The 15,682-nt window shown below is 43.1% G+C and overlaps 1 long non-coding RNA gene across 4 annotated transcripts in view; it reads right to left on the minus strand.

Annotated features, from left to right (window-relative positions):
* LOC148887612 (uncharacterized) overlaps nucleotides 1–15,682 on the minus strand; it is a 54,444-nt gene that overhangs the window by 14,989 nt on the left and 23,773 nt on the right. For 3 of the 4 annotated variants that reach the window (XR_016117633.1, XR_016117634.1, XR_016117635.1), the window contains exon 4: nucleotides 1,898–2,043. This is a non-coding gene — a long non-coding RNA (uncharacterized LOC148887612). Of the gene's footprint in view, nucleotides 1–1,897; nucleotides 2,044–6,781; nucleotides 6,913–15,682 lie in introns of all 4 variants that reach the window. The other variant, XR_016117632.1, reaches the window with a different exon arrangement.

Here is a 15,682-nt window from a genome sequence, read left to right on the forward strand (position 1 = left end):
GCTAAACAGCTCAAGATGGATGGGCCGCGCAAAAAGCTGCAAGGTCAGAGTGTTAACCCCCCCCCCCCCCCCCCCCCGCCTATTCCAAAATGCACATATGAGGAAGGAATAAAGTAAAAACAATGCAGAATTGTATTCACGCCTTCCCTGGGTAGTGTGGAAATAAGCGGTCACTTTATACATTGGCTAATTCAACAAACATGTGCCCACTACATGCAATGAAAAAACAAAGCAACGGCCTCCAAATATTCCTTTCATGCGACCACGGATGCCCGAGCGCTATTATTCTGCTAAGCATCAGCAATTATCTAGCTGTCAAAGCCGCCGGTGACAAATTCTTCCAGCGTACGAGCGAGCGGTATCATCAAGCCGACATGAGCTTCAAGTGACGGCAGCTAAATCAAGCGCCCTGACAGACAAATGAGGCTGCCTTGGAAAAAAGCTTGGCCCATCATTCCCGAAGCGGCTGGGAGGAAGGAATCAGCTGACCCTTTTTTTTGTTGTTGAAATTATTCTCCACAAAATGTGAGAATTATGAATTGCCTTTACGGCGTGCCCGTTTTATCTCCTGCCAAGTTGCAGTCATCGCTTTTACCTTGGGCTCGTTTTGCCCTTACAGATGGTCGCCGAAAAACAGGAAGTGCGCTTCATCTTTACAGCAAAGGAAGCGAGCGGATGCACACCAAAGGTGGCAAAAGTACCCCTACTGAAGCATTAAAAAAGCTATATATACAGTATATATACAGACATTCCCCAACTTACAAACATTATACATTCGGTACGGTCGTTCGTAAGGTGAATTTGTTCGTAAGTTGCTTCAGTTGTGTGGAATGTATTTTTAAGGGCTTATATAAGTATGTTTATGGTTTATATAAACATGTTAAGGCGTGTATAAGTAGCCTGTATTAGTATGTACTGAAAAATAAACATTGAATAAAATATATGCTCTATAAAGATATGTATATGTACAACTGGAGAGAATGCTACATGTTACTACAAACATTTTCATATGTACAGTTGTTTGTAACGCGAACGTTTGCAAGTAGGCGACCGTCTGCACATCCAAAGGGCCTAATTTTGTCCAATTAGTATTTTGTGGTTACAAAATACAATTTTAGGTGGACATATGCTACCCAATTTACGAATTTAATTTCAGTATTTGTATGTACTGAAAACTTGGAATAAAATATATGCACTATAAATATATCGATGAGAAGATTACTTCTCATCGATGGACCACTCCTGTTCGACTGAGAGCTTACACAGACTATAAATATATGTAAATGTACAGCTGGAGAGAATAATACATAATTTACTACAAAAATGTTTGTATGTACCGTTCTTTGTAACTCGAATGTTCGTAAGTAGAGGAGCGTGAAAATGTCACGGCATGGAATTGAAGCGGATTTATGTGGGTAGGAGATATGAGACAATCTCTTTTTGTCAATGGATACTACATCTTTGTGTTTGCGTTGCTTGTAGCAGGCGTGCACATTTCACCATGACGTCCCAGATCCACTCGTGAAAAGGACACTTTGATCCTCTCCTCTTACATCTACTGATGCTGCTTCGTGCAACAAGGAGGGTGCAGGAAGTGCTTAAGATTGCCGACTGTGTTTTTTTATTGTATTGTGTATATATACATTTTTTCGTATAATTTCTGTTTTTCAGATTTTTTTTCTTCACGGGCGTGGCTAAAATTGTTTAAAAAAAAACATCACGTGCGCTCATGTGCAAGGCAGTGCTCAAAAGTCTCTCATGGCCCGGAGTACCTCGGCCACTTTAATTGCTTCGCACCTCGTCCGACGATTAATAACCCGAGTTGTTCTCCGTGGCGTGCGAGTTTGGCGCGCAGATGAGAGAACGAGTCCCTCCAAAAAGGGGGGTGTGCACATACCTTTTCAGCCACATGCCACTTTTCACACCGAGGTAGGCAGCTCCAATCCAGCACTGGGATTCAACTCCATCACGTTGGCGTGACACGCCGGCTAAATGAGTGCTTTGGCTTTTTCACCTCTTGGCCTGTTGACCTCTGCAATTTGACTACAGTTAAAAGAAGAAAAAAAAACAAACACGAGGGGGAACAGATTAAAAAAATGTAAAAACCGTAACAGGAGGATATACAAAATGGCAGTTAATCCCATTAGATGTCCGTTGACGACCATTTTGGGCCTTCGCTGTGTTTATTCGACCTGACAAGGGTTGGTTGCCGGCACTAAATTCCATTGCGATCGCAAACAAATACGGTTACGAGAAAAAATGTACACGCTGCAAAGTATTCGTAGTCTCCCTCGGCCAAATTGAGCATAAAAAGGCAGAGGGGGGGGGGGTCCAACAACAGCAATTGGCAGAAAAAAAGAAAAAAATAGCTTTAAAGTTAAAGCTGATGGATAGCTTGTCAAAAAAATAATTGCGGCGCTTGGAAAGTGGGTCTGGGAGATCGGCGGGGAGGCGGTGGGGGAAAGCGTGATGGGAAGTGACAGTGGTCTGTCAAGACGCAGTGGCTGCCCAGAGTCTCGCGAAGGGGCTGGCGGAGAAGGTGGCAGAACGCAGCGGCCTGTCACCGCGGGAAAGGACCTTTAATACATCCACAAGAAAAGGAATCCGACTGTCACACCTGCTCACATGGTCGTTGGGGGAGGGGGGGGATGCAACGACGCAATCGGTACCGGGTGCCCCCGCTACAAATCACCGACGGCAACGCCGCTATTTTTTTTTTTTTTTTTTTGCCTGTGACAATTCATTAATCACTCTGACGGGTCCGACCTTATTACACGGCATATTTGACACTTGAGCAATTGGATTGTCAAAAGCCTCCTCCCCCCAAGCCGCCCACCCCTATTATAAACGCAATTCAAATTGAATCGCGGACCCCTTGTAATTCCCTGAAAGCCTGTTATCCTTTTTTTTCAGGCATACAACATCCCCCCTGTTGGCTGTTCTTACTTGCTGGCACTTTTCCGATTAGCATGATGCTAACTTGCATTGGAATTCCCATTGACATGCCAACAAGATGCATGTGATAGCATCGAGTAGCCGATGCAGAGGGGAATAATTTAGACACTCACCTCTCTCTTTTTATGTATTCATTTATTTGTGGTTTTTTTTACTAGCCTGTGCATTGAAGGACTTGCCAAGCTCGCCGGCGCACTTTATATCCGATCAATGGCCCTTGATGATTCGCCGCTGCTTTAAAATGTCTTTTCTATTAAAGCAAATGGCCGCAACCCCCCTTGTTATTAAATCCGAGGTCTCCTCCGTTAAATGCATCACTGGGGGATTTACATCGCAGAGGTCGCTTTGATTTATTAACGTCTCATCCTGTCGCCGGCCGCGGTGTCACTTAGGGTGATCGCAACGGGAAAAGGGCGTCGTCGACGCTGATAAAGTCCAATTGGCGGCGACTAGCATTGATCAGCGCTGGATGAGCGTGTTTGAATAAGAGAAGCGGTGAAGGGTTGCGCTCGTTTTACCCGTCGGCTGCTGTCAGTGTATTAATCAAGGGTGATGTGTGCCGCGAAGGGACGGCGGCGGGAAATAAAGACACGGCGGCGGTGTCAGGTGTGCCGCCCTGATGTGACTCCATCAGACAAGGGGCTCTTGATTGACAGGGTGAGAAGGACCGGGGGTGATGGTGTATAACTCCTTCTCCTCTCAGTCACCTTGGCTTGTAACGCAATGTGATTATAGTGCACACCATTATGGCCGCCGCCTCACGGGAGCATTATTTCATCTCGGGAAGGTCAAGCTCAATGTCAAGGTCAAATGCAGAGCGCCGATGCATATGTGGAACTGTCGCTGCTTGTGTTGTGTCACATTATTTTTTATTTTGTTTTTATTTTTGTTTATTTGACTTCAAAATGGCGTCGCATGAGTGGCTTATTTTACAGCAGCTCCTGTATTTTGTTTTTGTTGATGTGAAATGTAAATTTCTGCACTGTGAGACAATTACAGGTAACATCGGACTCACGACCGAGTTCTGTTCTGACCAAACGGTCGTAAATCAAAATGGTCATAAGTCGAAATCCATTCAAAATGTTGAATAGAGACTCGGAGGCTAAATGACTCAGAAACTCTGGTGCCATCACACGGTCGATTGCTGTGCGAGAGTGAGATGCTTGCTGGCTGGCCAAAATTGTCGTACGCGTTGCTGGTCTGCTAGCACATTGCGGTGCCAGGCGTAGAAAAAAAAAAAAAAAAAAGGGTCTCGAGGTCGTGGTCGTAAGTACGGGTGGTCGTAAGTCGAGCTGGTCATAAGTTGGATGTTACCCTTAATTGTAAAGTGTCCATGATTTCAAAGGCGCTTGTAAATTAAATGTATTATTATTATAAAGTGTCATGTAATCTAATATAAATCTAATGTAAAAACAAACAATCATTGTTCATGACTCTATGGACACGAGCTACCTCTAAATTATCTCCACACACCCTTCTCCGTTCTGGTGGTTCTGCAACCCTTCAGATTTGCGAGCCGGCACACCAAGAAGCGGGCGGCCACATGTCATTATCTTCCCCCTAGAGGAGGATTGCGTTGCGTTTATTTGAAAGCTATCATTTCCTGGAAGAAACGGCATCGATTTGGTGGCCGGCTGATAGATGGCTGCCGTCCAGCGATCGACCGGGTGTATTGACGCCTCTTTGTTAGCTCTGCATCTTATTAGCGCTCGGTTAAACATTTTTTCTCGTCGAACGGCACCAAAATAGCCACTAAATACTGGAGTCCATTTGTCGGGTTTCGACTTATGACCGTTTGGTCGGAACGGAAATCGGTCGTAAGTCAGATGTTACTTGTATCTGTTTCCGGAAAGTTTGATGTTGCATTAAAATGACAAACACAAAGCCTGAGATGTGCCGTGTTGTTTACTGCCTTATATTTGACTCCTCCAAGTTTAATGTCTCGAAATCCAACCTTGCTTCGTTTTTTTTTTATTGTAGCTGCAAGGACGCCAAAGTCCGGCCGCCATCTCGATTATTATTTTTTTTTAACAGTAATACACAATTTAACCTTCGCAGCAGCTTTTGCGGGATCATAACATTTGCAAAGGGGCTGTCATTTTTCTGCTACCATGTGACGGGGTTTATCTGGCTTGCTTATAATGCGTCGTATTCATCTGCCAAGGCCGTTGATGATGCATTATCGCCACAGTGACCGTGATTCATTTGGTCGAAATGAGGAGAATCATCCATTTTGCTAAATTGATTTTTTTTTTATTTTTTTTTGTAGTTTATGTGCGGGAGCATGCTGCTATTTGCTGGAGAAGCGGTGAAGCGTTGTACTTTATGGAGAGTGAAATAGGTTCTTACACTCGAGACGATCGATCGCTCTGTTGGGGATTCGTTTGTATTGTACGCGTTTGTTTATACTCACAAATGTTGAAAGAGCGAAAAAATAACGGGAGAAAGTGTAAAAAAAACTGAAAATGTAACAGTTCAACATAAAGAATTAAAAAAAAATAATAATAAACATTCAAATCAAGTTGCAACTGCAAAATCACCAGGGCGGCCATGACGGTGAACTGAAAGCGATGGAAGGCTCCGCCCCCTTTTCTCCTTCCCCTTCCGCTAGTTGCCAAGATAAATGAGAGACGTCTAAAAATGCACTCCACTCTAATTCTCTTAGATTAGTCGCGAGAGGGATGACGGCGACCCAAACGAAAATTGGTCATCAGCATAAATAACGAGCATATGAACTGATAGAAAGCAAAGTCCTCGGCCGTCATCAATCAAAAGCCGTCCGCCGGGCCGTGGAAGTGGGCGGAATTACAAGTCGGCGCTCCTATTAATTATGTTGACTCGTGAAGGTGACAGCGCGATAAATCAGCGTTGAAAGGCCCCCTTTTTTCGCCGCCGCCGCAGCGCTCGTAGCTCTCGCGACACTCGGAGTGGCTGCAAATTGCTTTGTGTGTGCTCCTAATTGTTTCTTAAATAAGCTGATTTTTTTTCGGGAGACCACTGAGAAGGGTCGCGAAAGCCCGATGAAACGCTCACGATATCCATCTACGTGTAAAATTTACCAAGTGGACAAAACATGCCGTGTCCTTTTGGATTGGATTGGATTGGATTAGCCGTTATTGGTCTGGAAGTGGATATATTTACATTTCACATCAGCAAAGTTAGAGACGGTAGTGGAAAGGAAGTAGAAAAACAAAATATAGAAGCTGCTGTAAAGGCAGACATTCTCACGGCGCCATCTTGAAGTCAAAACAACAACAAAAAACTGTGTCTATGACAACACAAAGACACAGTCATTCAATCTTAAGCACTCTCTGCACCCTCTTTGTTGCATGATGCAGTTCTAAATGAAAGAGGAGAGGATCAAAACGTCCTTTTCACCAGTGGATCAGGGACGTCATGGTGAAATGTGCAGGTCTACTAAAAGCTAAATGTTGAAGCTCGAGCATCCATTGACGAAAAGAGATTGTCTCACATCTCCTGTCCCACATCAATCCGCTTCAATTCCAAGCTGCGACAGTTCCACATACGCATCGGCGCTCTGGACTTTTTTAAACTCTGCAAACTATTCAGGTCAGTATTATACTAATAAAACCCATTAAATTTACCACCCAAAAATATTTGAAATATGATTTCTATAGCTCCTCCCCTGCACAAAGTTGACGCCAATCAATGGCCGCCGCTAATTATATTGCAAAGGAGGTGGAAGGCCTTCCCGCCCCTCCTAACATACCCACGTCGCTCGTCCGCATCTCTTTCCCCTTCCCTGCAATTATCATCAAAGAACATCTGTTTGTTTTTCCACCCTCGCAAAGCGACGTAGCCTCACCTTGACCCGCACGGGCGATTGTACGGCGTCTTAGGAGTGAAAATAAACAGTGCCAAGACAGGGGAAGGTATGGCCTTTGTGTGAGCAGGGCGTTCTCAGGAAATCCCCGAGGGCTAACGCGGGACCACTTCCTGTGACAGGTACCACAGAAGAAGAAAAAGACAGTCATGCTGAAGGACAGTCATGTCTCCCGATTGCCTATTTGCGACGGTGTAAGTGTGCCTCAAACTTTGGGCAGTTCTCACCCGTCGGCGATGTCAATTAACTAAGCCACGTGAAAGATGGCGCCACCCTGAAACGGGGAGGACATCCAAAGTTCAGCATGACGAAAGGGGGCTTGCGCGCACGTACATGTCGACGTTGCGCTGCCAAAACACGGCGGATTTATGAGGCGTGTTGTCGGTCATGAACTCGGCATACAGGTGGGATGTATTGGAGTATTTTTTTACACATTTTACATATTTTTAGACAGTCATCCTTGCATAAAGATAGAGATGTTTTATGTTCCAATGTTCCTGATAAAAATGGTGAAAATAAAACATATTACAGTTTGTTTTTGTAGTACTTTTCAAAAATGACTTTATTACTTTATTACTTGTTTATCTGTACTATAAAATAGCTAAAACGTGCTTTAAAAGAGTTGTTTTCTCAACTCAGAACGGATTACATTTTTTACATGGATTATAATGGAAATTGCTGTTTCGGTTTTCGAATAAATCAGTTTTTGAACAGATTTTGTCACAAATACACACACGCGGCACTATAATTTACAGGGTTGTGTGTAGCGATGAGAACAGCTGGATCCAATCTCCCATTCCCCCCAAACAATGCATCACGTCTAATTGATTTCCTGCCAGACCCCGGCGAAATAAAATACATTTTTTTCCATGTACGCCGCTTCTGTTTCCCACAGCCACTTTCATTCGTCTCATTTTTTCTTCTTCTCTTTTTTAATTATGCATGACGAGCAGGAAGTGCCCCGAGGCCGTGCTAATGTGGGCCTGTCTTCATAATGACCACAGCCACAACTTTAACACTGAACACCTGCTTTTTATTTTTTTAGTTATTTAATTTTTTTCTATAACTATACCCTTTGCGCAAACCTATTTGAAGAAAATATTACCATAAGTCAACTGAGATTTTCAGGCCTACTGGTACTTATCTCAGATCCCAAATAGTGGCTATTAACTCATTCCCTGCCATTCCCGAATTTGTTCGGGTTTTGTTTTTTTTTTTTTTTCATACTTGGGTGCCGATAAAGCGCTGGTCAGATTCATATAACGTCGGAATTAACTCTTTTTTTACTGATGAAAGAAGAGAGTCTAAGGTTTCCAACGCTGCATTGAATGTTTATGTAGTCCTAAATTTCAATAATCTGTGGGTCCGGGAATTCAAGTGACAATGACGAAAACCCTGGCGCTGGAATGGACACTTTTTTGCACATGTCTGGCAGTGAATGAGTTAACGGGAGGTGGGCCGAGTTGTTCGTCAAGAAAGTAATGCGTTCAATCTAAATTATGAATTTGAATTAAATTAGCCAATTATGCAAAATTGAAATGCCAATTTGTACATCTAAATAATATGGTCACATCACTATTTATGACAACAACTTCATGAATAAACAAATAAAAAGTAAATTAAAAGCAAACATATTTCAATGAGCAAATGAGATCACGAAAAGCAATAAAATTGAAGTTAAAAAAATATGGGGAAAAAAATAACACGACTACGGATGCATTTTGCACATGTCTGGCAGTGAACGAGTTAAATCGCAAAAACTAATGACCCCACTGTCGAATTTATGAGAAAACTCACAAAGCAGCGGCCTTGTAAACCAAAAGTACACAGCCGTAAAAAGCTGCGCATGAAGGAATTTACACACAAGAGCGCTGGGGCTGCTTGGGCGGATTAATGAGCAATGGAGGGAATGAGCAAGCATTTCACAAGTCAAGCTAAGCTGCAGCCAAAGACGAAGAGGCGGGCGAGGGGTCACCGGCAGGCCAACCTCTTAAATCAGAAGCGAGGGGCCGGCCGGTCGGTCCGTCCCCGTTGTCAGGCGGCCACTCGGGGGAGGAAAACGCTCGTCAACAATGAGGATGGCCTATTTGTTATGCCCAAACCGCCTCCTCCTCCTGCTTTGTCTTTCGGGCCATTTTTTGGTCGCAGCTGGGCTCTTCAAAAGCAGCTGGTCACAAGCAAGGGTCATGACGAAGTGTTTGTTATTCCTGAACTAACTCATACTTGGGGTGACGTTGCCAAAATATAAATTACCACCCCCCCAAAAAAACAAAACACAAAGTGATTTATCCCCGAGCCGCTTCACATCTTGCACGTTTCCCTCCGTCCGACGATAAACAGCAAGGGGAAAGTTGAATTGCTCCTCCTGTCTATTCATAAAAACGGAAGTCGTTTGGAGATGCATTCATCGTCACTCATTTTTTTTTGTTCTTTTCCACCCGCGTCACGCTTTTTCATCAAGAGTGCACTTTCCGCGCCGGATCACAAGGATACGCTTCGACAAACGATCTGATAGCCGAGGTTAAGAACACACAAGGATAATAAATCGCTCGCGTGTCATGTTCAATTTCCAGCGAGGGCGGTGTGGGGGGGGCTTTTCCGAGCATTACCCATAACAGGATTTAAATTGTTATCAGCACGCACAACAATCCACTTTGCATCCTGCCCGTCGGTGATTCATCGCGGGGAAAGAAACAACTGTCACATTTTCCAGCATGGACGCCGAAGCGGTGGCGCGCATTCGTGTACTCGGATGATTATTTGGAATAAATTGCTTCCATCCGGGCCACCGTTCGCACTCGCGCTATCAATTTCGATTTTTTTTAGCAAGTAATTCTATGAAAAGGTTTCTTCAGATATCATCTGTACTTCTTTGAAGGTGTCGGACTTTTCGCTCCTCATCCGAAGGGCTTCGTAAGCGAACTAAAGTTGTGCTGGTAAATCTGGTCCTATATATATATATATCACTAATGGACAGACGTGGCCGTGATAAACATCTTCATTCTCAAGTGTAAATAGCTAACTGTCTAGCTGGCTATCTATTAACTACCTGTTAGATAGCTAGCTTGCTATCTATTTGAGTTACTTTAGTTCAATGACAAAGCTCTTCGGATAAGGAGAGAAAGAGCTACACAGACGTTTAGCAAGTAATCTGCAGTGTTATTGGGTTACCGTGGTCCAAAATGTAGCAATCATAGCGAGATTAGCTTATTTTATTAGCTTTTATGACTAATTTTGCCACCCCTGCATGACCACGACGCACATTCAATCATAAAAAGCCGATTCTCCCTCGCCGTTTTGTTCTTTTCATGCAAATGCAAGTCGATACGTCGCAGATTTTGAGCGATGGCGCGGTGGTCCGCTTCTTACGCTGGAGCACATCGACGTCTTGTCGGCTTGTTGCCGAGAATTTGAAAACAATCAGTGCGAGGCGCCGCACAATGCAGGGGGCATTCATCACCAAAAAGCCTTGCACAATACAGCTGCAAAGCGTTGCGTGGGGGGGATAGGATGATTGATATGTCCATGAGATGGCATCATTACCATATCGACAGACTTCCAGATGGATTATCCTCATCGATTTGCTTTGCGGTTTGTAGATAAGCGTATGGGCGATAGAAACGCGCAAGATACATTTACAATGGCGACGTTTGGATGGACGGCGTCACGTCAATAAATACAGACGGACTCCTCCTACAATGGCGACGAGAACAAAAAGGTGTCTAAAAAAAAATCGGAAATATTTGCGTGGAATATTTGTATCGCTTTTGTATGTCGCGTGTGTGTTAGAATTAAACTAATGGTGAAAATGACAAAATGTCGGTTTCATTGAATATTTTCCTGTTTGGATTGACAATTCCGAATGATCTTTAATTGCATGCGTCAATTTTATGAAAAATGTTACAGAACTAAGCAGTGCTCATTATTCATGGCGTCTTCGCATCCCCCCCATGACCCGAGATTCCCGTCCGACAGCCCCAACAAGGTCAATTGAAGGAAATCTTCCCGCTACATCACAAGATTAAATTCGGGGATGGCAGTGAATGAGTTTTTTTTTTCTTTTTTGAACGAATTTACAAAATCACCCTGCAAAGTTGATCTACTTATGTAAACGTTTCAATAACATAATCCTAAAAAGCGTGACGGCTTTTAACGGGATTACGTAGCCGAGATTTGTGGACATAAAGAAAGTTACGTCCGTATGACCTCGTAATTGGAAATGGAATTTACCACTTTGTTTGAGCTACTCACAGATTATTTTTTTGGGTGCTATTGTTGTAGTGTTTGGTTTTTGTTATTTAATTACATTTAATTTAATCTAATTTGATTGAATTTCATTGTATTTCATTTATTTTATTTAATGTAAAAATATTTTAATTTTATTAAATTTTATTATAATGATTTATTTATTTTATTATCTTTTGTCTCATACTGCAGTTTTCATGTTTTGAATCATGCATTTTGCTATTGCCATTATGCTAACGGCAAGAACATTGATACATTTCTTTTTACATTTAATTACATTTAATTTAACCCAATTTATTGTATTTAATTTCATTTAATATTATTTAATTTAATTGTATTTTATTTCATTTTTTTAATCCTGAACGTTTTGAATCATGCATTTTGTTATTGAAATTATGCTAACGCCAATAGCATTGATACATTTTTTTAACGGCAATAGCAGGTAGCTAACACCCTCCTGCCCCCATTTCTCCACTAAGTATGAGAACAAACCCATTCATTCCAGTAATTGATGCCGACAGCCCATCAGGCGAATAACGTACGGGAATCATGAAAGATTGTTTACGTATCGCGGCAGGAAAAGGTAGATAGCGAGTTTTTTTTTCTTTTTTTTTTCGCAAGGGCGATGCTGACAAACGGACAGAAGTGACAGTCACGCTCCACTACTGACATGGCAATAAATCAGTCGCCCTATCTCCAGTTCATTACTGCCGGAGTGACAAATAAATAATCATCCTTCTGCCTTTCCACGACACTGAACTCGCCACTTCTGCTTGTTTAAAAAAAACTGAATATATAGTGTGAAAATAATAAAAATAATACATTTCATTTTAAGCGCCTTTCAAAGCTCTCAAGGGCACTTTACAGTCACAGACAAGCATAGGTACTATCATAAATAAAATACAGTAAAGTCTCGTTATATCGATATAACCGGACTATCGATATATCCGATCCTGCGGCATGTAAATTTTCTCCTTGCGTTCATAGAAATAGTATCGTAATAAGCAGTACTATCGATATAACCAATATCGATATAACGAGACTTTACTGTACAATCACAAATAGAATACAATGAATAAAATAGTTATTCCATTTGTTTTCAAAGCCCGTTTCGGTCATGTGATATTTGCGAGGAGAAGTGGACGGGCGCTAGGACCGTCTGGAATTCTTTTGCGGGTTAACTGATGAATAATTGCGGGAACAAAGATGAAACGGCAAGCGGGCTCTCAATGCAGGCGTTTTATCATTGGGGCAATTAACGTGATTTATGGCTGTAAGGGGTAACCACAAGGCTTGGGCCATAAATACAAACGGGGAGTGGGGCGCTGACGGCTTGAGTTGCTATCAAACACGTCATTTTGTCAATGTAGCTTCTGTGCACGATAGGTCAGGAGTTCAGATGGGGGCAGGGGAGGGGGGCTCTCAACCAAATTTAATGGAGCAAACTAAGCAACAGAACACTCTCATCAAAATGTTACCAGTCGGGGAAAGCGAGGCTAGCATCACACCGAGAAAAAGAAAAAACATAAAAGTGTCTCCAGTCCAAAAAACGCCAAGTCATGATTGTCGAACGGGGGTGTCGCCTCGTGGAATTTGGTCCTTTTGCGTGATTTCACATCCACTCTTTGCTCAGCGGAGATTGATGGCTTCCCAAAAACATGTTAATTGGCTTCAAGTCGGGAACAGGCCTTCAAACGCGCCGCATATCAATAGCGTGCAGCTACACGTTAAAAGAACTTACAGTGGAACCTTGGTTTACGCACTTAATTGATTCCCAGTGATTCCCAGTGTGTAAGGTGAAAAGTGTGTATTCCAAAAATTAATTTCCCATAGGAAACCATCAAAATGAGAATAATCCGTTCCCAGGTCACCATAAAATATAGTTTTCAACTAAACAAGCCTTAGAACTACACACAATAGACCGTATTCGATGTATAATAAATGCACTTTTGTATTGTTTGCTAGCCATCCCAACAACTTTCTTCAGGCTCGCCTGAAGAAAGTTAGATTAGAATCATGCTAACAAACAGCAGATGTGCGAACGTGATTAACTATTCTTTGTTGACAGTTTGCATGTACTCTTTATCCTCTACGTAAAATGATCGATGCTGCAGCACAACATGCATCGAATCGGAATACATTTCCATTTCTGGCCAATTGTAATAGCAAATGCCGTTGGCGGACGGCGTTGCGAGTGGCCTCATTCCTCATTCTGACGCGGAAACGGAGCACAGATGGAAGGCTGAGTTTCTGATCTTTAGCAGAAGTTATCTTTGGCCGTCCATCTCGCCTGCCCCCGCGATGAAGGATTAACTGGTGCAGCTGTCGTCTTCTTCCTCTTTCTTCTTCTTCTTCCGCCCGACATGATGCAGTGCGCCGGTCGGCGACTTGACAGGGCCGCTTCATCTTCACGCTCACTCAGGACGCAGGCAATCAGTGTCACGTGGCGTCAGGGGAGGGGTGCGGACAAAGCCTCGGAGTTCCTTGCGTTCGCGGTCTAATTCATCAAGTTCGGCGGCGGACGAGTCGCCGTTGACGTATTGGATGACGGGCGAGAGAGCACTTATCAGATTGCGCATTATGCAACTGCTTTGTGTCGCCCAGGACAAAGAGAAGCTCCGAGATCGGCACATTCAAAAGGATGTCATCCGCTTTTTGCATCCCTGCACTTACGATTAATCCGTTCGGGCTGTGGTGTTTCTGTGACAGCAATGCTAAAACCGACGCAAACAAAGAATCCATGTGATACCTCTGTATAAGCTCTCAGTTGTACAGGAGTGGTCCATCGATGAAAAGGTATCTTCAGCCGTCATCTGTACTTCTTTGAAGGTGTCGGACGTTTGGCTTCTCATCTGAGAGGCTTCGTCAGCGAACTAAAATGTTGCTGTTAGCTCTGACCCTATATATAAATATATCTACTGTCCAGAGGTGGCGGTACCATAGGATGATTTCCTGAGGCTACACTGATTACTTCTATTGTACTGACTGATAATGGTCTACGACTGGCCTGATTGCCCCTTTTGCACTGGAATCACCTCATCAGCATAACTAAGCCTATGTGGTAACAATCTCAGAAGTGTGTTGTAAGCCCGATCCAATTTAAACCTCACACCACTATGGCGATTTAGTGAAGGGTTTTGCTATTTTATAAAAATTGCTTATTTTACTCCCCCTTTCAAACCATCTATTTTCGTTCGCTAAGATTTTAACCTCATTGTCGTCAAATGAGTGATTGCTAGCTTTTAGGTGCATATGTACATCAGATTGACTCCGCTGCTCCCCCCACCCTAAGGGCAGGGACCTATAATAGCAGAGGTCTGGAACCACCACCTCTGGACAGTATGGATATATATATATATATATAGGACCAGAGCTACCAGCAAAATTTTAGTTTGCTGACGAAGCCTCTTGGATGAGAAGCGAAACGTCAGACACCTTCAAAGAAGTACAGATGACGGTTGAAGAAAGCTTTTCAACGAAAGCCACGTGATGTTTTTTTTTTTTTTTTCGTTCGGGGTCGTCAACTCGTAGCACATGTGTTCTCCATCAAGATGAAAGGAGACGGTCCTTCTTCGGAATGATGTCAAACACGTCGTGGCGCTAAAAGCCGAATATAAATCAAGATGTCAGCGCGAAGGGGGGGGGGGGGGGGGTTAAAGGCAGATGGAAAACACTCCAATGAACAAAGTCAGATCAGCACGGGCTAATCCTTCAAAGCGCCGCTGATACGCTCCAATTTTTTTTTCTTCTTCTTCTTTTTCACGATGACCCACTCACGTAAAAATCACGGCTGACAATATAATCTCCATCACGCAACCTCCCTCCCTCGACCGTTCTGAACCAAAGCGATAAAGCCGTGACACTTTTTACGATGGCGTAATTAACAGCGCGCCCGGATGAAATTAAATCAATATGCCCATCTCGTATCATTTTCTCAAGTTATGCAAATCAAACACGCAGAGCCTCCTCGGAATGAAGCCGAGTGAATCATTTTCACGCTATCGGACCGCCTGGCTCGGATGATGATGATGATGATGACGATGTGACAACACGGATGATAACAGCCTCAAATTGAAACAATGCTCGGCGGCTTAAGATCAAACGAAAGCCCGATGATGTAGATCCACATTAAAAAAATACATTAAAAAGCCATCAGATGCCTTCAGGAGCACTGCGCTAAAAAAATGAGCAAATCGCAGCTTGGAATTGAAGCGGATTTACATGTGGCGGGAGATATGAAGCAATCTCTTTTTGTCAATGGACGCTACAGCTTCGTGTTTGCTTTCAACACTTAGCTTATAGCAGACATATGCATTCCACCATGACGACTCAGATCCACTGGTGATAAGGAAGCTTTGATCCTCTCCTTTTACATCTAGGACTGCTTCATGTAATAAAGAGAAAGTGCTTAATATAGAATGACTGTCTGTGTCCTTTGTGTTGTGTCACATTATTTGTTTCTGTTTGTTTTTGACTTCAAGGTGGCGCCGCGTGAGTAGCTGCCTTTACAGCAGCTCCTGTATTTTGTTTTTTCTGCATGAAATGTAAAATGAAATGTAAACATCTCCATTGTGAGACGAATAAAGGCTCATCTAATCTAATCTGAAAGGCTGAAACTGAGCAGTGACGACAAATAAT

This window comes from Hippocampus bargibanti, linkage group LG15 (assembly GCF_051943395.1).
Source record: "Hippocampus bargibanti isolate YZ-2025 linkage group LG15, ASM5194339v1, whole genome shotgun sequence".
Taxonomy (NCBI): domain Eukaryota; kingdom Metazoa; phylum Chordata; class Actinopteri; order Syngnathiformes; family Syngnathidae; genus Hippocampus; species Hippocampus bargibanti.